The sequence below is a fragment of the Phocoena sinus genome, chromosome 1 (assembly GCF_008692025.1).
Source record: "Phocoena sinus isolate mPhoSin1 chromosome 1, mPhoSin1.pri, whole genome shotgun sequence".
NCBI classification, from domain to species: Eukaryota; Metazoa; Chordata; class Mammalia; order Artiodactyla; family Phocoenidae; genus Phocoena; species Phocoena sinus.
Genome location: NC_045763.1, coordinates 34,098,804 through 34,121,382, shown reverse-complemented (window position 1 = coordinate 34,121,382; position 22,579 = coordinate 34,098,804). Strand labels below are relative to the sequence as shown.

General features: G+C 48.1%; 1 protein-coding gene across 1 annotated transcript in view; it reads left to right on the top strand.

Annotated features, from left to right (window-relative positions):
* Positions 1-22,579, top strand: part of HIVEP3 (HIVEP zinc finger 3) — a 512,038-nt gene that overhangs the window by 334,860 nt on the left and 154,599 nt on the right. The window contains exon 3 of the mRNA XM_032633296.1: positions 7,188-7,268. The gene's annotated coding sequence lies outside the window, so the exon portion shown is untranslated. The remainder of the gene's footprint in view (positions 1-7,187; positions 7,269-22,579) is intronic.

Genomic DNA, 22,579 nt, shown 5'->3' with positions numbered 1-22,579 from the left:
AAAATTTATGGGTTCATTGGATACATTGATGCTTTTTCCCACAAGATTTCACAAGGTTTTCCTTGAACTAAACTCCTGTATCACCCTGGTCACTAGAATTGTCTTATGGGATCATAGCTTATCATTTTCTCTTTGACCTCATTTGAAGGCCAGTACTTCAGGAATAGCCATATATGCAGGAAATACCTCAGCACACTAGTAAAAAATAGAGAAAGTTGTCCACTGTGTTTCTTGGTACCCTTGAAATAAAGATCATGGTAACCAAGTCATCTCAGAAATCTGGGGCAGGGGCTTCCCTGGTGGCGCAGTGGTTGGGAGTCCGCCTGCCGGTGCGGGGGATGCGGGCTCGTGCCCCGGTCCGGGAGGATCCCGCATGCCGCGGAGCGGCTGGGCCCGTGAGCCGTGGCCGCTGGGCCTGCGCGTCCGGGGCCTGTGCTCCGCGGCGGGAGGGGCCGCAGCGGTGAGAGGCCCGTGTAACACACACACACACACACACACACACACACACACACAAAAGAATCCCCCTGCCAAAGCAGAGGACACGGGTTCGAGCCCTGGTCCGGGAAGATCCCACATGCCGTGGAGCAACTAAGCCTGCGAGCCACAACTACTGAGCCCACACGCCACAACTGCTAAAGCCCGCACGCCTAGAGCCCGTGCTCCGAAACAAAGAGAAACCTCTGCAATGAGAAGCCCGCGCACCGCAACGAAGAGTAGACCCCAATTGCCGCAACTAGAGAAAGCCCGTGCGCAGCAACGAAGACCCAGCACAGTCAAAAATAAAGTAAAATAAAATAAAATTAATTAATTAAAAAATAAACCTGGGACAGGAGGGTTTGATTTTCCTAGTTTCCTGGCTCCTTCCTACTACTGACAATAGAACCCATCTTGTTTTGCTCCTTACCTTGGCTACTAGAATGCCCAGAGCTGAGATATTCAACTGTGCATCTCTCTTTTTAAAATGTGATTTTTCCATTATATAGTACTTGTGTATTTCCTAAGAATTAGAAAAAAAGACAAGTAAAAGGAAGCCAAAACCCAAAATTACTTACTGTGTTTCTACTCCCCAAAAAACTGTTAATATTTTCATCTATTTCTCTGGATTTTTTTATGTACAGTTTTCATGTGGTTTTTTTTGTAGGGTTTTTTTCTTTTAACATAGGTGAAATCATCCTGTATATAAACTTTATAGCTTGCTTTTCTTAACCTGATATCTAAAGATTATCACATTCTTTCTTTTTAAATTGAAGTATAGTTAATTTACAAGGGTGTGTTAGTTTCAAGTGTACAGCAAAGTGATTCAGTTACGCATACATAAATATGTTTATACATATATATATTCTTTTTCAGATTCGTTTCCATTATAGGTTATTAAAAGATACAGAGTATAGTTCTCTGTGCTACACAAAAGGTCCTCGTTGTTTACCTATTTTATATATAGTAGTGTGTATATGTTAATCCCTAATTCCTAATTTATCTTTCTCCCCTCCCCTCACTGTCCCCTTTGGTAACCATAAAGTTACTTTCTACGTCTGCGAGTCTACTTCTGTTTTGAAAATAAGTTCATTTGTATCATTGTTTCAGATTCCACATATAAGTGATATCATATGATATTTGTCTTTGCCTGACTTACTTCATTTAATATGATCATCTCTAGGTCCATCCACGTTGCTGCAAATGGCATTATTTCATTCTTTTTTTTTTTTTAAGATGTTGGGGGTAGGAGTTTATTAATTAATTAATTTATTTTGGCTGTGTTGGGGCTTCGTTTCTGTGCGAGGGCTTTCTCTAGTTGTGGCAAGCGGGGGCCACTCTTCATCGCGGTGCACGGGCCTCTCACTATCGCGGTCTCTCCTGTTGCGGAGCACAGGCTCCAGACGCGCAGGCTCAGTAGTTGTGGCTCACGGGCCTAGTTGCTCCGCGGCACGTGGGATCCTCCCAGACCAGGGCTCGAACCCGTGTCCCCTGCATTAGCATGCAGACTCTCAACCACTGCACCACCGGGGAAGCTCCATATTTCATTTTTTTTTTATGACTGAGTAATATCACATTCTTAAAGGATGCAGAGTATTTCATCAGGTAAATCAGAGGTCAGCAAGATTGTTCTGTAAAGGGCCAGATAGTAAGCAATTTAGGCTTTTCAGGCCATACTGTTTCTGTCCCTACTGCTCCACTCTGCCTCTGTAGTAGGAAAGCAGCCATAGACAATATGTAAATGAGTGGGTGAGGTTGTGTCTCAGTAAAACTTTATTTACAAAAACAAGCTGCCAGTGAGATTTGGCCTGCAGGCTGTAGTTGCCAGCCCCGATATAGATGGAGTCTAGTTTTCATAGACCCGTTATCCATTTCCATATGTTAGCATTTAGGTTTGCCTTCAGTTCTTAGAATTTTTGTCCCTCAGACTATATTCCTGAAAATTGAGATGACTGTGCCCCAAAGTGCAGTGAGGATATTAGTGAGGCAAAGGTCTTGGTTCATGCTGTGAATTGTTTTCCAAAAGCATTCTCCCAAATTCCGCTACCAGCAGTGATGTGAGTGTGCCCATTTCCCCAAACCCTGTGTGCACTGGGCATCGTCCTTCAAGACATTTACCTCCAGCCTCCCGTGCTCCCTTATGTCTGGACTTTACTTTTGTCTGATGTTTCACGCCTCGGTCTGCACTTTTATTTTTTAATATTCCTCACTTTCTTTTTGGAAGTAGGTAAGATTTAAGCAAGCAGGGGTCAAGTTCAGGGGTCGGGGGAGCCAGGGAAGCACAGAGTCCTAAAGGTCCAGTGAGGGTGGCACTGGCCAGCAGGGCTGACAGCTGTCCTTCCCTGCTGGGTGAGGGACCCACTCTGGTGGGTGGTCACTGACTAGAACTTCCATCACCGTGGGTCAGGTGGGTGAGCGGAGATGAGACTGCCACGGGGAGAAAGGAGCAACACGGCAGGAGGGGACAAAGTGGATTTGGGGCTCAGACGACGCAGGCTTCCATCAGGCTCTGTGTGTGAGCTTGAGAAAGTTATTTTACCTCTCGAATTTGCCCAGTTTTTCATATGTAAAGGGGAAAAAACAGTCAACTGCACAGGGCTGTCCTGAGGATTCAACAAGAGCCTTAATACCAGACCCTTGCACAGTGCCTGGCACAGAGAAAAGACTTAATGTGTCTTTGTTAAGTTGACTTGGCTTGAATGCTAGGATCTTAGGAGTGATGGGAAACAGATCTATGAATATTTTTTAAAAGAGAAAGAGTTTGGATCCAGTGCACAGTACAGGGTGGGCCTTCAAAAAACAGTTGATGCTGAATGAATGGCTGGAGCTGTGAAGTCAAACAGCTCCCGCTTTGTCACCTGTTAGTTATACGATCTTGGACAGAGCACCTCCCTCCCTACGGTGCTTCAGCATCCTTCTCTGAAAAATGGGTTTACTGAAGGATATTTACCTAGTGCTCCCAGATGAGAAAGCAATCATGGGTGGCTGAGTAGTTTGTTCAGGGTCTCCCAGCTGGTCTGCAGAGAGCTCAGGGTGCCCACCTGCCGGCTTGCTATGAGGATTACACGAAGCCAGGATTGTAAATTTTCTGGCTCAATAAATGTTCATTCCTTCCCTTAAGCAAGCTGGTCTGCCAGCCTGGGGGTATTGGCCAGGGAAACTGAGCACAGAGGGGGTCTGCAGCCACCACAGGGACTGGGACTGCCCCAGAGGCTGCTGCACGGTGGCTGTGAGTTGCTGGCACTGGCGCTTGGGAGGAGCACTCCAGGTGGATTCTCTGGAGGTCACCTCTCCCAGGGGACCATTTCCCAAGAGCTGTCTCACCTCCACGGAGTCCAGTGTGTGCTGTGGCCAAATAGGGAATTTGCCTTTTCTCAGCAGCCTTTTGGCTGAGAGGGCAGCCTCGGCTTTTCTAACAAGCCATAGCTCTCTTACAGGGATGCAAAGCCCTGCGGTATGTGGTAGGAGCAGCACTTAGCACAGGACGAGCTGGACCGTGGGACGGGCTCCATCACGCTCAGCTGCTGTTGACCTTGTTAGGCTTGTTATCACCACTGCTATGCACCTGGGCTGGGTATAGGGGGCTTTACCTCCTCCATATGACATCTGATCAACCCAACTTCCCTTCAAGGAAGGTGTGAGTATCCCCATTTTACAGATAAGGAAACTGAGGCAGGTATAGGGAGGTAAGTACACAACTAGTAGTAACAGAGTGACAGTATATGGCCTTGAATTTAAGTATCTGACTCTAGAGCCCATATTCTTAACCATTAGTCATATTTACTGCTCTTCATTGGACATAAAACCTCTCGGTGAAGCAGAAAGGGATTTTAGTCCTGAAATGACCAATGTCCTTCCTTCTGGATTTGTCTGACCCAGGAACGAGGGGACCCTAGATTCTTTGAGGCCAGAACTCCAGCTACTCTTTTGACTGACTCATTCATACTGGAGGCACAGTTATTACCTCTTTCCAGGGAGTATTTCATCAACCATCCAACCAGTGTTTTTTAGGGATCTTCCCTGTGCCAGGCCTTGTTCACGGTGCAGGGAATGCATCACAGGTAATAATAATTACAACTAACCCTTACTATGTGCCAGGTACTGTTCTAGACACTGCACATAGATTAACTCATTTAATCCTCACAATCCCACAGATAGCTGGCATTAGCCTTTCCCTATAGATGAAGAAATCAAGGCACAGAGAGGTTAAGTAATCTGCCCAGTGTTCCACAGCTAATGAGTATCAGAGTCAGGATTTGAACCCAGGCAGCCTGGGGTCAGCATCCGTACATTTAATTGCCCCTGCACTGTTGTGGCTCACATAGTCCCTGACTCGCAGAACTTCTAGTCTTTCCTTTCCAACAGGCATGTTCAAATAGGACCAAACTAGCTTAATTCAGTTTTGTTTGCTAAGAAGCAAACTGGGCAGTGAGAATGAATCATCCTGGATTTATAAAGTGCTTGACATTATGGGGACAGTGGGAAAGAGTCAAGGTCATGAATGGGACCCTGGTCTATTTTCCACCATGGCCTTGACTGCCATGTGCCCTTTGGCAAGTCTCCTCACCTCTCAGCCTCCATTTCTTTATTTGCAAAATGGATTGTCAGTACCTGTTCTAACTGCCTCCAGGCATTTTTGTGAAGACCAACTGGTGTGGCAGATGGAAAGAAGATTTCAAATAGAAAAAAAAACAGGCACTGGGCAAGGATTTGTTATTGAACCAAAGTGAAATTTTGGTCAGCTTGATGAATGAATGAGTGAATGGTCCTAGCAGGCCTGCAGATTGGCTCCCTGGGTAACAAATGGCTCTCTTCGGGAGGTCTGTTGGAGTTTTCAGAGCCTCATCAGGGCTCTCTCCTTGGCCATGTCCCATGCTCCTGTCCCTTGAGTTATTTTGCATCTGACTTTGTGTGAGGCTCCAAGACTGCTTTGGCAAACATTCATTAATGTCTGTTGGGAGAAAGGCCTTGTGCTAGACTCTGTGGGGACACTGAGATGAATTTTGAATGGTCTCTGCTCTCAGGGGCTCAGAGGCTAGGAGGAGAAGTAATAATAATAATAATAAAAATGATAATAACGACGGCCAGCATTTACCACATCCCAGATAGTGTGTTGAGTTTTTATATGCATTATTTCATTTAATCATTGCAACAATTCCATGAGTTACTAAAACTTTTGTCCCATTTTGCATGAGGAACCAGATTTAGACAGGTTAAGTAACTTACCCAATTTCACACAACTCTGAAATTATAGAGCTGGGCATGAATTTGACAAAGAATATGTGCATACAAATAACTCTATTGTAAGGTGGAAACTACAGCGTATCCTACTAGAGGGGCAAGGACAGGCCCCTTGGCGTTCAGAAAGGGAAGGGGGGCAGGAGGATGGTGGTGATGACAATGGCGATGCTGACAGTCTGTTGACGGTAACGATGGGGATGTTCACGATGGGAGTGGTAGTGACGGTCGTGGTGATAATGGCAGTGATGGTGGTGAAGAGGATGGCGATGATGACGATAACCCTCTAGTGCCCGTTTGTTGAGCTTTTCTTTCGTGCTAGGCCCTGACCTGGGTGCTTCCTACTATCTCATTTCATCCTCATAATGACTTTCCAATGTCAAGGTCATCATCTCCATTTTACCCATGAGGACTCTGAGCTAGAGACAGGCTGAGTGGCCTGCCAAGGGCACACATCCAGCCTGCGCTGGGCTGGAGCTCAAGCGTGCCTCACGGCAGAGCCATGGCTCTTTCCCATACCAGGGTCCCTAACCCGTGGGCCATGGGGCCGGGCATCCCGGAGATGCTCCATAAATACCTACTGAGCAAATATTGAATGAATGGATCCCCGAGGGGTCAAAGCCTTAAACCCAGAAGACAGAAATAACATGTCTCGAGTGAGTATGTGTAACCGTTATTTAAATAGATGTAGCGGTGCTGTGATCATTAAAATACAAGTTAATCGTAAAGCGTCATGTTCATGTGGCTTTTGTATTGTTCTTTATTTTTTTTTTCAATGAAAATATACTAAGTGTACCGTTCGGAGGAGTTTTGAGAAATATTTTCACACAAAAAGGGGTCCTCATGCTAAAAATGGTGGGAAGCGTCCTGCAGTACTGCATGTCGTGAAGTGCTTTGCCCAGTGTCTGGCACAGAGGTCACTCAGAGGAGAGAGGAAACCCACCAGGCTGGGGATTGCGAGCTGTGGCATTGGTCCTGGGTCTACAAGTGACTTACTAGACCTGAGCTGTCCCTTTCCATGGCTGTCTCTATGAGACCTAACACCAGCATCTAAGAGATTTCCCAAGTGGCTATGGAATGCTGGCATGAATGAATGGATAACGGAAGAAAAAAATGAGTGAATTACGACGAATGGTGCTCAGGGAGCCTGTGAGGGGATGTTTTCCCCAAGGAGTGCTTGAAAGTGAGAGGTTTTCAGCCAGAGAGCAGAAATAGAACACAGGGGGTTCAACAGGGGCCGTTGACTCCAGACTTCCAGCTCTGTGAGTGGGTGGTTAGGCTACGGTGGCATCTCCAGGGGTGTCTGATCTTGACTCTGTGATGACCCTGTTGGAGATGGGGTGGTGGCTGGAGCTTGGCTGTGAGGCTCCTCTCAGCAAGGCTGTGCTCCTTATTTGGGGATGCATTTTTCAAACTCAAGTGCAAGCTGACAGATGGCAGTGGTATAATATTCTCACATTCTCTACTTCCCACAGGCCTCCTTCCAACACAGCCCTGCGAGCTCTTAAAAACCTCTGTCATATCTCAACCATGAGACCACGGCTGGCTCTTGGCAGGTAAGCCCCCCATTGCTCCCTCACACCACGGGGCATGGAGCAGTTTCAGCACAGCCCTAAGACCACGGGCACGTTTGTGGCCAAGAGGTAGGTGGGGCTGACTCCAGTCTTGGCAGGAGAATGGAGCCTCACACTCTACCAGGACTTCAGGACAAAGCTGCCAGATGTCCAGAGTCCTACAGCTGCCATTTCTACCAATGGCAGTATATGGCGCTAGGAACGTGTCCTGGGACAGAAGCCAGGGAACTGGTTCTGACACCGTGTCAGCCTTTACTGCTCAGGAAACTCTCAGGCAAGAACCTGCCTTTCTGGGTTTCTGTTTCCCTATGTGAAAGTGAGGGAATAGGATTCAGTGAACTGGACTCAGAGCCAGCTCTTCTAGCCTCTGGCCAAGGCCATGGGCTGGGAGGAGGGATGGTGGGGACAGCAGCTGTCTGCCACTTCCCTAGGGCTCGTCTCCTGTTTGATTGCTCCATGGACCTCCATGGAGAGCCTGGGCTGGGCTTTGCGTGTGCCGTGCGTGTGCATGTATGCATTTGAGCCCAGGACCTGTGTCCCTTCCAGCAAACTGTGCTTGAAGTCGAACTCAAAGCATGGACAGTCACCAGCCCTGCACCTGACCTGTCATGGCTGGACAGCACACCACGGTCCCTGTAGGCTCTGGTGCCCAGATGGGAAGGGCAAAGGCTGCCCACATGCTGAGAGCATGGGCAGTCCTGCAGCAGACTGCGGGTGTGAAGATCAAGCTGGGTGACGGGGAACACAAGGTGGGAGGCTAGGTTACCGTAACGGTGAGGCCTTCGTTCGTGTGGGAGTGAGTGCAGGGCCAAAGCTCATGGGCAGATCTTCAGGGCAGGTTGGGAGAGCTGCCCAGGAGATGAGACCAGGAGGGCACTGAGGCCTGGAGAGGAATAAAGCACATCCTTGCCCTGAAAAAGCTTCCCATCCGAAGGAGGAGATGATGTGCAAAGAGCCACAGTACAGGAAACCTGTGAAGGCAGGAGGGGTCCGTTCTGTCTGGGTTTGGTTGTGGGGTGGCTCAGGGAAGACCATTTGAAGATGACACTTGAACTGGGCTTTGAAGGATGAATAGAAGTTCACCAGGTTAAAAAAAAAAAAAAAAAGGAAGAAGGGCGTTCTAGGCTGAGGAGACAGCACGTACAAAGGGGAAGTGGCTGGGGTGTAGGCCCAAAGGAGGAGTGAGGAGAAGTGAGGCTGGGAGAAGTGGGTGGGCCTTTGAATGCCAGGCCAAGGAGCTCGGGGTAGGCCCTTTATGATCAAGGAAGGAAAGGAGATGGTCAGCTCCGTGGTGCCAAGAGAGGCCTCTGGGGCCCGGGGAGAGGCTGAGAGCAAAGAGGAGGGGCTTGTATCGGAACCTACTGAACATTGGTCATGGGAGGCCCAGGGCAGGACGCCCCTCACTGAAGGGTCTGTGCCCCACCGGGGCCCTTCAGGTCTCCCGATGAAGAGCAGCCACAGGGGCGCTGGGGTCCCCGTCCTGTGCCGGGGGCCTCTCCAGTGGGGGGCTGCTGGCCTGGCCATTAGAACCCCTCTTCCCGCCGCACGCAGCTCCCCTCCTCCACCGCCCCTGAAGAACGGTGGGCCGCCTCCCCCAGGACAGCATCACGTAAGGATGCAGCGTTGTTACCGAGGCCCTTCTCAGCCTTCTCCCGTCCTCTCCACTGCACAACGAGGAGGCTCCCCCGCTAGAGTTGTTTTCTGTGTGGTGGGTAACACTCCACAGTCGCGTAGTTTTACAGTTTCCTCTCTTGGCAGAACTCAGAACGCCTTCACATCTGTTGTCTCTCCTGGGACAGAAGAAAGAGTAGGCTCTGGGACCCGAGAGCGCTGGGCTCCGGCCCTGCCCTGTCACTCCCCTGGGGAGCAGTGTAACCGCCTGTGCCTCAGGGCCTTCGTCTCCTAGATACCCACCTCCTCGGGTGGTTCCAGAATCAGATGCCAGAGCTCGTGTGAAAGGCCAGCTCGGTGCCCGTCACATGGGGAACTTATATTCTGTGCTGCTCTACCAGCTCACGTCCCAGTGATGGAGCAGGTGGCCTGGAAAGGCCTGTGGGTTTTTTGGTTCAAGGGTGGCATGCCCAGGTCGTACCTGTGCCTTAACAGGCAGGCAGGCCCATGGACTTAATTTTCCTCTGAAAAGTTCATTCAACAGAACTTTCCTGACACCTCCTCTGTTCCAGGCACTGGCAGACACTGGGGGCCCCGACAGGAATAAGATGGTCCCTTCTGCAGAAGGGATGTGTAAACAAATAGCAACACACTGTAAGAAAGGAACAGAGCTGTGGAAGAGGGAGCATGGAAGGATCACTAGGGATTCGTCAGGTCAGGAGAATCGTGGAAGGCAGCGAGGGCATTCCAGGCAAAGGGGCCAGCAGGTACGCAGGCATCACCGTGGGAAACCTCCTGCTTGGTGGGGCATCTGTGTTAGTGTTTCCGATGACCTGCTCTGCAGAGCTCCCCATCACAGAGAAGCATCCAAGGAAGCCTGCACCTGCCCCCTTGTCAGCTCAGGAGGGTCAGATCCAGGCCAGGCTTCACAGTTTAAGAGGAACATCAGTGAGCTCTGAGATACGGCCAGATGTGCAACTTCTAATGCCCAGGCAGCAAGGAGCTTCTGATGCCTTTCTTTTCTTTTTGAAGGATATTTATTTATTTTTTTGCGTTACGCGGGCCTCTCACTGCTGTGGCCTCTCCCGTTGCGGAGCACAGGCTCCGGACGCGCAGGCTCAGCGGGCATGGCTCACGGGCCCAGCCGCTCCGCGGCATATGGGATCTTCCCGGACCGGGGCATGAACCCGTGTCCCCTGCATCGGCAGGCGGACTCTCAACCACTGCGCCACCAGGGAAGCCCTGATGCCTTTCTTGCTTTTAGTTGAAGGCATGTGTTACCCACAAACTCAGAATTAGTCAGGGAAACGTTCTTGCTGTGTTTGTGCTGGGGCCTGGGATAGAGATGAATAAACATGGATCCTGCCCCAAGTACAGAGAAACAGGTGGACAGACCTTAAAGGCCCATATCACATATCTACAGATGCTCTAACGGGGTGGGGAGGGCATTCAAAGTGCTAAGGGGCCGTAGAGGAGGGGCAGTCAGAAGGCAGGAGCAGGGGGCCGTCATAAGGAGGGAATCTGAGCCAGATGTTAATAAGAATAAGAATACTTATAATAACTAATGATTATTGAGCACTTACTATGTGCCAGGCGCTGCTCTAAGAGCTTTATATGGATTTACGTTTCACCTACACAACAATGCTATGAGGCAAGTGCTGTTACCACCCTTTTTTACAGATGAGGAAAATGATGCACAGAGAGGCTGAGTAACTGTCCAAGGCACACACAGCTGGGGAGTGGCCTAGCCAGGCCGAACCTGGACAGTCTGGCCTCAGAACCCACTCTTGAAGGACCTGGCATAGCCTAAACACTAAGCACTCTCTAAGAACTAGAGGCACCAACAGGATTGGGACCATGTCTGTCTTGCTCTAGCACATAGTAGGCACTCAGTAAAAATGCGTTCACTAACTAGAATGCACAGATGCGTGGATATGTTGATCCCTGAAAGAGCAGGGACAGAAAATGGGCACAGGGACAGGCACTGCAGACAGAGGTTACAGCTGAAGCAAAGGCCTCAGGTACCAGCACATGGAGTTGCTTCGAGGCTCTGCCAGGTCTGGAGCACTGGAAGGCTGGAGGGGACCAGATAAGGAAGGCAGAGTTGGAAAGGGAGCTTCCCTGGCCAACCCTTCCTGTTCCAAAGACCTGGCACCTGCCTGCCTTCCCCTGCAAGCCTTCCCCACCCAACCTGTCCCACATCGAGAAAGGGAGGATGCCTTGACCTTTGTGTCCCCACACCTCTCTGTCACCCATTCCTTCAAAGGCTCCCAGAGGCAGGGGAGGCAGGGGAGGCCTGCACCACCCAGGAGGGGCTTAGGAAAGACAGTTTAAAACGTGCTCCTGTACGGGATGGCTTTCTGGATGTTTGAGGCTTCAGGGAGTCGGTGTTTTTCAAAGATCCTTCCTCCCTTCCTTCCAGCTCTATGGGCTATGCATGGGAAACTAGAGCTGGGACTTAGCTCTGTGGCTTCCTAGCTGGGCGCCGTTGGGTAAAGCGATTCTGTGCCTCAGTTTCCATCTCCATAAAGTGGGAATAAAAACAACAGAATTAAAGTGAACAAGGTTTGGGGAAACTCCCATTCAGATCGAGGCTCAGTGAAACGTAGTTTCTCGGCTTCCTGCTTTGCTTCAGGGGCCTCAGTTTCCTCCATAAAAGGAAGACTTGGAGAATGTTGTTCTTTCCAGCTTGACATTCTAGGATTCAAAGCTATCCACCCTGGTGGACTAGATATACAGACACATTTACACATACATATGTGCTATATGACTATAAGTATATACAATTTAATCACTTTTATAAATTTAAAATGTATATTAAATTATATTTAATATAAACATATAAGTGACAGCATCTTTGTTGTGTTTTCTTCTGATTGAAAAAGTAATACATATTTACTGAGAACATTTTGGAAAGTACAGAAAAAGAAAAAGTTTCAGCCACTATTCCACATTTGACACTGCCTCTTAGATAGTCAGGGAATTCCTCTCCCACCTTTTTTCCTATGCACATACACAGATTTTTCAAAAACATATTTGGGATTGTACTCTGCATCCTATTTTTTCACTCAAGCTGAGCTATGGAGCCAGGTCTCTGGGCAGGGCTGTCGTCCCCACGCCCGAGAGGAACCAGAGGCAGCTGCTACCACAGCTGTTCTGTGCCCGCTTCCCTGCTCCTGCCTGGGCGGCCGGCTGCAGGCATCTGACCTTCGGATGTTCTGTGTCTCTGGCGGGTGCACATTTTACCCTAATTTTAGCCTAGCCTCTCAGGCCCGCTGGCCTTGGGGGCTGCACACAATGGACGGCTTATGTAGACAGCTGCCAGCAGTGCAGGAAGAACCGTCCCACCTTAAAATGTTCCCCATCACTGGCCAGTCCTCTGCTCTCAGAGAACAAGCCGGCTCCCTGTTCCTTCTCTCACCAGGAAGCGGCCAGTGTTGATGTTCCCAGCCCAGCAGGCTGGACCTGGCGGGCAGGTGGCCCACCAAACACATGGGCGATTGCTTCTCTGGATGGGGCCGTGTTTTTACAGGACAGGCTTGAATTTGAGCTGGAACAGCTGAGAGAGACTTCCCAAGAAATCGCTGGGTGGTGAGTTTGCAGCAGGGAAGCTGGGTGTCTGAAATGTCCCTGGGTGTGTAGAGAGAGCCTTCCAGAGCCTGACCTTAATGCTTTACCTTTGTCAAGTTTGTACAAACGTACAATGTTCTTTGACATCTGGTTTTGTCCTGATGACAGCCCTGTGTATTGGGTGACAGAATTCCCATTTTACAGGCAAGGGAACTGAAGTCGAGATGGGGAAGTAATTTGTTCAAGGTCACCCAGCAAGTCAGTGGCAGGGGCTTGAACATGAACGTGGGTCTCTCACCCCAAGTCCAGGGCGCTTTCCATTCACTGGCATCGTACAGGTAAGGGGTTCGACCAGGTTCATATACATCTGCTCTGTGTTTCCTTAGGTTTGGTATTGTTTTTGAAAAATGGAGATACTTTAATTTTCACCTTAAAAGTCATACGTGACTATTGAAAATAAATATACCTAGTTGGTCTATTTCTAAAGCACAGATCTGATCGTGGGAGATTCTCACTTCAAAATGTGTGATGGCTCCCTTTGTCCACAGAGTGAAGTCCACGTGCCTTAGCTTGACATCCAATCTTCACAGCTTGCTACCTACTCAACCCCTTCCCCACTCTCTCCCAGTCTGGGCTCCCCCAGCACTTAGATAGCTCTACCGTGGCACCAAGGTGGGGCTGGAAACTTTCCTTACGATCTGGCCCCTGAGCAGAATAGAGCCATGAGGCAAGAAACCAGGGGGTTACTCATCTCCATGTCCCTGGGGCCCACCCACGGCCAGACATGGAGCCAAGACCAGTAAATGTATTGGTCCCCAACCGACGGTCCTTCATGAGAAACTGGAGCTTTGATCTACGCTTAGAAGAAAGCCGAGGCCTGCCCGGCAGCTGCCAGCCCCATAAGGAAGTGGCTGCTTGGCCGGACTCCCAGGAGGGGCCTGCAGGGCCAAGTCAAGAAACACCAGCCCTGGGCAGGCTGGGAGGAGGAAAACGGAAGGGCGTCCCCAGATGTGTGCTGGAGACCAACCCCTTACCCCATGGCAAACCTTCCACCTCCACCCCCTCCCCTCCGCAGTCCCTTGGTGACAATACAGCCTGTGTAATACATCCGCAGCCCGGACAGTGGCTCTTTGACCCAAGTCCGATGCTCTTCAGGAACAATCCATAGGCATCACAGCTGCTCTGGTGGGAGAAAAGTTCTCTAGGGACTATCTTGGCTCAGTGAGAGCAGGACCCTCTCTCTCCGACTCCGTGTGGGGCTCCTCTCTGGGCGTAGCCCCTCAGCCTCCCAGACTCTGGGCTCTGGACATTACTGTGAGAGAGGCAAGGCCTTTAGAGTCCCACAGCCTCAGCTCCTGCCAGTCCTGTCAGTTACTAGCTCAGGGCTCCATCTCTCTGAGCCTCAGTTTCCCCATTTGCAAAATGGGACTAGTGATACCAGCCTTCCAGGGTTTTTGTATCTTGCAGGAAAGTGCTTTTCAAAAAGCCTAGCAGAGCAGCAGACACACAGTGAATGCCTGTGCTCCTTCTTCTGGAGGGTTCTCAAGGCCTCGAGAGCCTCCCTGAGAAGTGCCAAGGCTGCTCAGTGAGGATGGAGGTCTCTGGGGAGAGGTACTGGGGCAGGTTGTACATGGCACAGCAATCTAGCAGCTACCACTTCTCTGATTCTGACGTGGTCTCAGGGATTTAGCCAAAGACAAACATTTTGTTTCCTAATGAAAGCCCGTGGAAAAGTAGACTTTTATGACGGTTGTTTCACCTCACTTTCAACTTTCTAGGAAGATGTCTTTCATTCATTTTTTCGTTCATTTATTCATTCGTTCTACAAATGTCTCCATGGCCTTGACCACCTGCCAGATGTGGCAAGAGATGCACAAACAGGCCATGCAGGGTCCCTGCCTTCCAAGAGCCCACCTTCTCACTAATAATTGTCATTCAGGGTAAAAATGTAGGAATGACATGGGAAAGGCACAGTGTTGGGGTAGGGAGTGATCGTTTCCTGAAGGGTTGTTTGGGAAAGGGTCCATGAAGAAGGTGACACCAAAATGAGCCAGTTAGGAAGCACAGAGGGAAAAGACCCCAGTCTCCAAAGAAATAGAAGCGTAAAATTCCAAGAATAAACTTAGGAAGTCATTGTGGATTAGTCTATAAGTTAAATGAAATCCCAATTAAAATCTCAACAAAATTTTGTAATAAAATGATTATAAAGTACATCTGGAAAAATAAACATGGATGAATAGCCTAGAAAAATTCAGTGTTGGTAAAGTGTAGCTCAGTGGACCTGAACAGAGCACCCAGAAGCAGGTGTAAGTGAGCGTGGTGTTTAGAATTAGAGACAAAAAGGCTGATGATGCCTGACATGCCATAAAGACAACCAGTTAGCTATTTGTAGATGGAAAAAAAAGAATGAAACTAGATCCATAATTCAGTCCTCACATCAAAATATTTCCTAGGTGAAGAAAAAACATGAAACCAGAAAAGTACTAGAAGAAAAACAATGAGAGAACATTTATGTCATATTGGGATGGAGAATGCCTCCTTAAGTAGAAAACTAAATCCAGAAATCATGAAAGAAAATAATTAAAGACCCCATGGGCAAAAAACACAATGATCAAGGTTAAAAGATTATAACAAGCTAAGAAAAGTATTTCAATTTGCAAAAGACAAAATGTAGGGCATATTAAGCATATGAAGGGTAGTCACCAGTAGTCAAAGGATGTACATTAAAGAATCAAGTTGTATGTTTGGGTGCCTGTTTCTTTTTTTAATAATTTTTTTAAATTTATTTTTATTTTTTAATTAATTTGTTTATTTTTGGCTACGTTGGGTCTTCGTTGCTGCGTGTGGGCTTTCTCTAGTTACAGTGAGCGGGGGCTACTCTTCGTTGCGGTGCGCGGGCTTCTCATTGCGGTGGTTTCCCTTGTTGCAGAGTACGGGCTCTAGGTGCACGGCTTCAGTAGCTGTGGCACGCAGGCTCAGTAGTTGTAGCTCGTGGGCTCTAGAGCACAGGCTCAGTAGTTGTGGCGCACAGGCTTAGTTGCTCCACGGCATGTGGGATCTTCCAGGACCAGGGCTCCAACCCGTGTCACCTTTATTGACAGGCAGATTCTTAACCACTGCGCCACCAGGGAAGTCCGGGTGCCTATTTCAAAGCATGAGAAAACCTGGGGAAATGAGGAATGGGACACAGGGACACTGGAGCACTGTTAGTGGATTGTGAATTGATACATTTTCTGGAGGGGAGGTTTAACAGTATGTACCAACATTTTCAAATGGGCATACCCTTCAACTCAGCAGTCCACTTCTAAATAGGTATCCTAAGGAAACATCAAAAAGTGCCTGGAATTGTATGTATAAGAAGGCAACAGAGCACAGTGGTTAAGAGTGAGGCATCAGAGGTCAGAGAGGCCTGGTTTTATGCCATGTGACCCTGGAAGAGTTACTTAACATCTCTAAGCATCAGTGCCCTCAACTGTAAAGGGGGCATAATAATAACACCACTTTCATAGGCTCGTTGTGAGATAATATTCAATGACATGATACTTATAAAATTCATAAATATGATTTATATAAATGTAAATTTATCTGTATACTTGTTTATAAATAAAATTCAGTGAGATAATACTTACAAAACTCTTAGCAGAGGGCTGGGCCCATAGTAAGTACTGAATAAATGTGGCTATTTTATTATTAGCAATAAGGCTGTTTATCTTAATGTTGTTTATAATAGTGAATAATCGGAAACAACCAAATTGTCCATCAGTAGGTTAATAAGTAAAAGAATGCTCATGGAGATGCAGCCATCTAGAGACCTGTGTTTATGGGTCTGGAAAGGTGTTTTTCACATAATAGTGTGTGAATATTTTTTAAAAGGTGTCAAAAGAATGTGGAAGGTATGTTCTAAATGGTATACATCTGTGTATCTAGAAAAGTACTGTTCATTCTTGTTATTAACAGTAGTTAAGTTCTATAAGGCTCCACAAACACTGAATTTATTTTGTGAGCACTGAACCGTTGTTCCTAGGAGAAATACAGCATTGGTGCCTGCGAGCCTCTGGTCACAACTTTCTTGTCAACCTGTCAGTACGTAACCTTGTATGTGTGTTTCTATCAAAACACCTTATTTAATATATACTGTTGATTCATTAACGTTGCACTCATGGCCAATAGCCCTGTAAGTCTTGCCTGAATGAAGCGTATCTAACACGTGTTGTCTCTGTAAGGCACATCATAGTGAAATCACTGACAAAAAGCACAAAAATGCAAACATCATGACACTAAATAGACTGTAAAAAGGACACTTGTTGACATAGGGGAGCTGAAACAAGAAGGCAGTGTCGATGGACATCTAGGTGGCTTCCACATCTTGGCTATTGTAAACAGCGCTGCAATGAACATTGGGGTTTATGTATCCTTTTGGACCATGTTTTTCTCCATGTATATGCCCAGGAGTGGGATTGCGGGATCCTGTGGTAGCTCTATTTTTAGTTTCTTAAGGAACCTCCCTACTGTTCTCCATAGTGGCTGCACCAATTTACATTCCCATCAACAGTGTAGCAGGGCTCCCTTCTCTCCACACCCTCTCCAACATTTGTTGTTCGTGGATTTTTTCATGATAGCCATTCTGACTGGTGTGAGGTGATATCTCATTGTAGTTTTGATTTGCATTTCTCTAATAATTAGCACTGTTGAACGTCTTTTCATGTGTCTCTTGGCCATCTGTATGATTTCTTTGGAGAAATGTCTATTTAGGTCTCCACCCATTTTTTGATTGGGTTGTTTGTTTTGATGATAGTAAGCCACTTGTGGGGAGACTCAAATCTTTTGCTCTGCACGTGTCTGCAAATGACCACAAAAGCGCCATGAGCATTGATTTCAGGATTGCAAACCAACTTAGTGAGTAGGTGAATTTACAAATGCAGAAACCTTGAATAATGACAATCAACTGTATCTTTAAAAAGATGGTCATGTTAATGGTAGTTACCTGACGGTCAGCGTGAAAGGTAATTTTCCCCTCTTGCTTCCTTGAACTTAAAATGCTTTAACTTTTTTATGGTGGGCATGTGTAAGTAAAATCAGGCAAAGCAGTAAAGTTCTTTTCATTTTGGGAAGAAAAACTTGTCACTGATGGCTTTCCATTGTCAAGATAAAAGCCAAACTCAGTAGAATAATAAAAGCAGCTAATAATTTTAGATAATGCTTACTATGCACCCCACAGATTTCTAAGCCCTTTATGTATATTAATTCATGTACCCCTCACCAAAAGAGATAGGTACTATTATTATATCACCCTCATTTTAAGGTGAGAAAACTAAGGCAAAGAGAGGTCAGATAACTTGCCCAAGGTCAGAGCTAGTGAGAAGCAGAGTTCAGATCAGAACCCAGGCAGTCTGGCTCCAGAATCCATGCTTTCAACCAAAATTCTGTGAGTGCATGCTCAGTGCCTAGCCTGGCTCTGGGTCGCAGAGATGCCCAGGAGAATCTGACCAAGAGACTTGCAGTCTGGAATGAGGGCAGCAACAAGGATGCACCAGCACTGTCGGCTCGTGGCCGGGCGGTGGGGTGCTTCCCGGCCCAGCCTGAGGGCTCAGAGAAGGTGGCATGCTTTAGCTCAGTACTCCAGGCCCCCCGAGTCTGGCTCCCCTTCCTTTCTCGCCTTCTTACAGGCACACCCTCTCTCCCACCAGGGCATCCCACTCACAGCCACATGCAACCATCCCCCTCTCTGAAGGAGCTCAAAAGTCATCTTCTTGGGGCTTCCCTGGTGGCACAGTGGTTGAGAGTCTGCCTGCCAATGCAGGGGACATGGGTTCGAGCCCTGGTCTGGGAAGATCCCACGTGCCGCGGAGCAGCTAGGCCCGTGAGCCACAACTACTGAGCCTGCGCGTCTGGAGCCTGTGCTCCGTACCAAGAGAGGCCGCGACAGTGAGAGGCCCGCACACCGCAACGAAGAGTGGCCCCCGCTCGCTGCAACTGGAGAAAGCCCTCGCACAGAAACCGAGACCCAACACAGGAAACATAAATAAATAAATAAATAAATTTAAAAGTCATCTTCTTTCTCAACATCAGGAAGAAGCGAGGGCTCCTTCCCCTGATCACCGCTCTATTTTGGAGCCATTGTCTCTACTCATCTGTCTATCCACCCCCTCGAATGAACTTGTCTCATTTCATCTATCAGTAAGTGTTAAATGAATAAATAAACAAACAAGTGGAAATACCTAAGATTCTGAGCCCGCCCCCCCACCCCCAACATAGGCCAATGGGACTGTAGCACAGTTGCTGTTGAAGGCTGCCGAGGCTCTGGAGGACTCTGGAGGGCTGCTCTGTCTGCCCTGGAGCCTCTGCGACCACAGGATCGGGTGGTGGAGCTGACAGGGCTGCGAGACCAACGTTACGCAGGGTGTTGTTTCTGTGGCTTCTGAAAAATCCCCCACCCCAGTGGGAGAGACTAAGAAAGGTCCCATTCAGCTTCTCTTGGCATTTCCAAGGGAAAGGATGGGGTTTGGATTGGCTGGGCTAGGGACATCTTTTCTAAAATAGCCTCATGCATATTCAGCTGCTCCCTGAAATAGTCGGGTGGCTATTTTAAGCGGCTTCTACTCAGATGCCCACACATAATGGCATCTACCTTGAGCGTGTAAACCAGCAAGAAGAAAAGAAAAGGGTATGAGAGGACAGTGTTAGGAGGCTTTTGATGGATTCCTACCACTCCTCCCCCACTCCTTGGTGTGTTTTCCTCTCGGGGACTCTCTTGCATGAAATTGAAAGTCATGGTTACTATGACAACTCACTGGAGGAGTTTTCCCATCCAGTGACCTCACCCACCCGGATCTCAGAAGGCACAACTACACCAGGACAGCCATCACTTAAAGCACAATGACGTTAAGTCCATGACAGAAGTTGGTTAGTTTACTCCTGAGAGAGTCCCTTAGTACCCATTTCCTCATGCTTTGTACACAGTCTAACAAGTTCCCAGCAGATCAGAAGTAGAGGCAGTGGGAGGGTAGAGAGACCCTAACAGCAGGAGGTTGAGGTTACAACAGACAACCCAGCTGTTAGAGTAAAGAGAGAGCAACTCTATAAAGGACACATTTATTAACAAGTATGTACTGAGGCATCAATGTGTACCCTGTTTGCTGGGGAAGTAAAGATAAATAAGGCACAGGCCATGGGATGAACAGGTAAATAAACAATCGTAAGTGTATTTATCTAAACTCTAACTTTGTTTCCCCCGAAAAAAATTCAAAAAAGAAGATGGAAATACAATGTTATAAGGGCTGAATTCAGAAATACAATGTCATAGGTGCCAGGGTTGAGGTAAGGACACTGGATTTGCAAAGGAAGGAAACAGATCTGTCTGAGGAGGTTGGGAAGGTGAGGCTTGGGCAGAGGGATAAGAACTCTTCAAGGACAAGCAGGTGATGGCCTCTGCTCAAGGTGGCAGGCACAGCACGTACAAAGGAGCAGAGGTGGGACTTCCAGCTTAGGGTGTCTAGAGCGTGATGCTGAGGGGGAGGAAGGGGGAGGGGGAGGAAGGGAGAGGGGGAGAATGGGGGAGGGGGGAGGAAGAAAGGGAGACGATGAGAGAAGAGGTGGGAGAGGTCTCAGAGCCACGTCTCTGGGGCCTTGGAGGCTCTGCTCTATTAGAAGAACTCTCTGGGGCTCTTGTGTGTTTGGGCAGAGATTCCTACCCACTCCAGTCACACCTGAAGGTCTCCCTGTGTCATGACATAGCACGGTGATTGGAAGAAAATGAGATTATGTTAAAAGCTTCACAGGGAGAGGTGTGACTATTAAGAATGAGATGAAAGTTCATTCCAGCTTCTCAGGACATGCATCAGAAAAATAAAATGAACAGGGAGGCTGGAAGCCTGGGCCCCAGCAGGAGGGTAGTAATGAGGAACAACTGACTTGGGGCCCTGGCCCTCAGCCAGCTCAGCTGTATGTCAAGAAGAAGAGATGGCTTACCTTTATATGTCTGAATTTAGGTTTACACTGTTGCCCCATAGTTACCCAGAAAAGATTCTGCTTTGTTTAGGGCAGCCTGGGAATGGTGGGAAAGTGTGTGATACCTTTCAGAAAGATGGTCACTCAGAGGGGCTGGAAAAGAGCGATAGATGCTTAAGGAGGGAAGGCATCCTCTCTGGAGGACACCTGTCCAACAAGGCCCGACCACACGTTACATCTCAGTTGGCTTCTTTGGAGGCTTCAGGAACCATCAGCAAGAATCCCGGTGCCCAGAAGTGCTGCATGTCTGTCCTCTTCCTGCCTTGAGTTCCTCCACGTGCATGCAGCTTCTTTATTCTTCCCTTGTTTGTTCATTGATTCATTCCTTCATTCCCTTGGAGCTACAGACTGGGAAACTGCGGGCATAGATGATGGCTGTCTCACTGAATTTTCAGGGAACTGTGAAAGCCCTGAAGTTATAAGAGAATGAGTGCATATTCTGTGTTCATTTTCTGAAGAGATAGCGCGTAGCTCTCAGCAGATTCTCAAAGGGGCAGGTGACCCCAAAAAAGGTTAAGAACCACTGATAGAGGTGGGTATTGTTTCATTTTAAAACAAATGATTTCACCTTTTGGTAGACGGGCAGGGCAAGGAGGTGCCAAACGAAATTCCTAGTTCTGTGGCGAGCTGTCTCAGATGATGAAGTGACACTGGGGACTCTGCCAGTGTCCCCGGCATCGCTGTGCACCCAGCGCGTGTGCTTGCTGCAGCTGATCCAGGCCCAGAGGCCTTCCAAGCACCAAGGGAGGGCAAGATCCCCAACCGAAGACTTCTCTCTGTTTCTCTCTCTACCCAACCACAGTCTCTCTGTAAGGCCCCTTTCCGGCCTGTGCTTGGTAGAACGTGCAGAGGTCCTCCTGGTTTGGGTAGATTTAGAAAGCTGGAAGAAATCTGAGAAAGGAGAAGGCATATGAGCTGGAGTTGCAGAGGTCTGAGGTATTGAATAAGGCTTTGAAGGGAAGGGGCAGCTGAAGGGTATTGATCAGTTATAAAAGTCAGGTTGTGTCAACCTGGCAAGCTTCCAGTGATTTCCTGTCTCTGAGTAAAAGCCAGAGGTCGCATAAATGCCTTCACAGGCTCCGGTGACGTGGCCACCAATAACTTCTCGTACCCCATATCCTCTGGCCTCTATACTGTTCCTCAAACTCTGGCCTCAGGGCTTTTGCACTTGCTGTTTCCTCTGCTGGGAAAAATACGCACAGGGTTCACTCCCTCACTGCCTTCAGGTCTTTACTGAAATGTGTCCTTCTCGGTGAAACCTCCTCTGGCCCCTATTTAAAATTGCCATGCCTCCTACGGCCACCGCCCCATTCCCTGCTTTGCTTGTCTTGATAGCATTCACATGACATTGTCTATGCATCATTCCCAGTGCCTGGAACAGCGCCTGGCCCAAGGCAGATGCTAAATTAATATTTGTGGAATGAATGAATCGATGCTTACCGTGCTCTGAGCTAGTTGCTTTAACATACTGTAATCTCATAGGGTCCTGTAGTAACTCAGCAGGGAGGCTTTGAGTCTCCCTCTTCACAGATGACAACCAGAGACTCATAGCAGCTTGGAACCACTTCCTGGCTCTGGGGTCAAGAAGCTCCTGCTCTGTTTGTTCCCCGCCCCCACTCCTGGAAGCCTTTGATACTGCTTTCCCCAGGGGTCCTTGAGCCAGACAAGAGGTCGGGTTTGTACATGGTACAGTCAGTTGTTGAAAGTCCACAGCAAACTCTCACGATCCAGCTGTATCCAGGTCAGACAGTGTTTGACATGTCCTGGAAGTGGCCAGTCAGTCTTATCAGTAGCAAAGTAAAGGAGAAAAGAAAACAACTTTCTAGGGCTTTTAATGGATTCCTACTCTTTATTGCCATCCTGTAATGTGTCTTAAACATCAGATCACTTTGCTGCAAGAGATTACTTAAACGAGGACTTTGCTCTTTGAAAATAGAGCCCAGAACCCAAAAGTAAGCCCAGAAATGTGTCAAGATAGACGCAACATGAGGCCACTTCCATGTACATAAGCCGGTTCTTTTGCTCGTAGTGGAATCCATTGGTGCCCATTTTCTTCATAATTCTAACACACGCCCAGCCTGTGGGAGTAGCGGGTATGGGAAGAT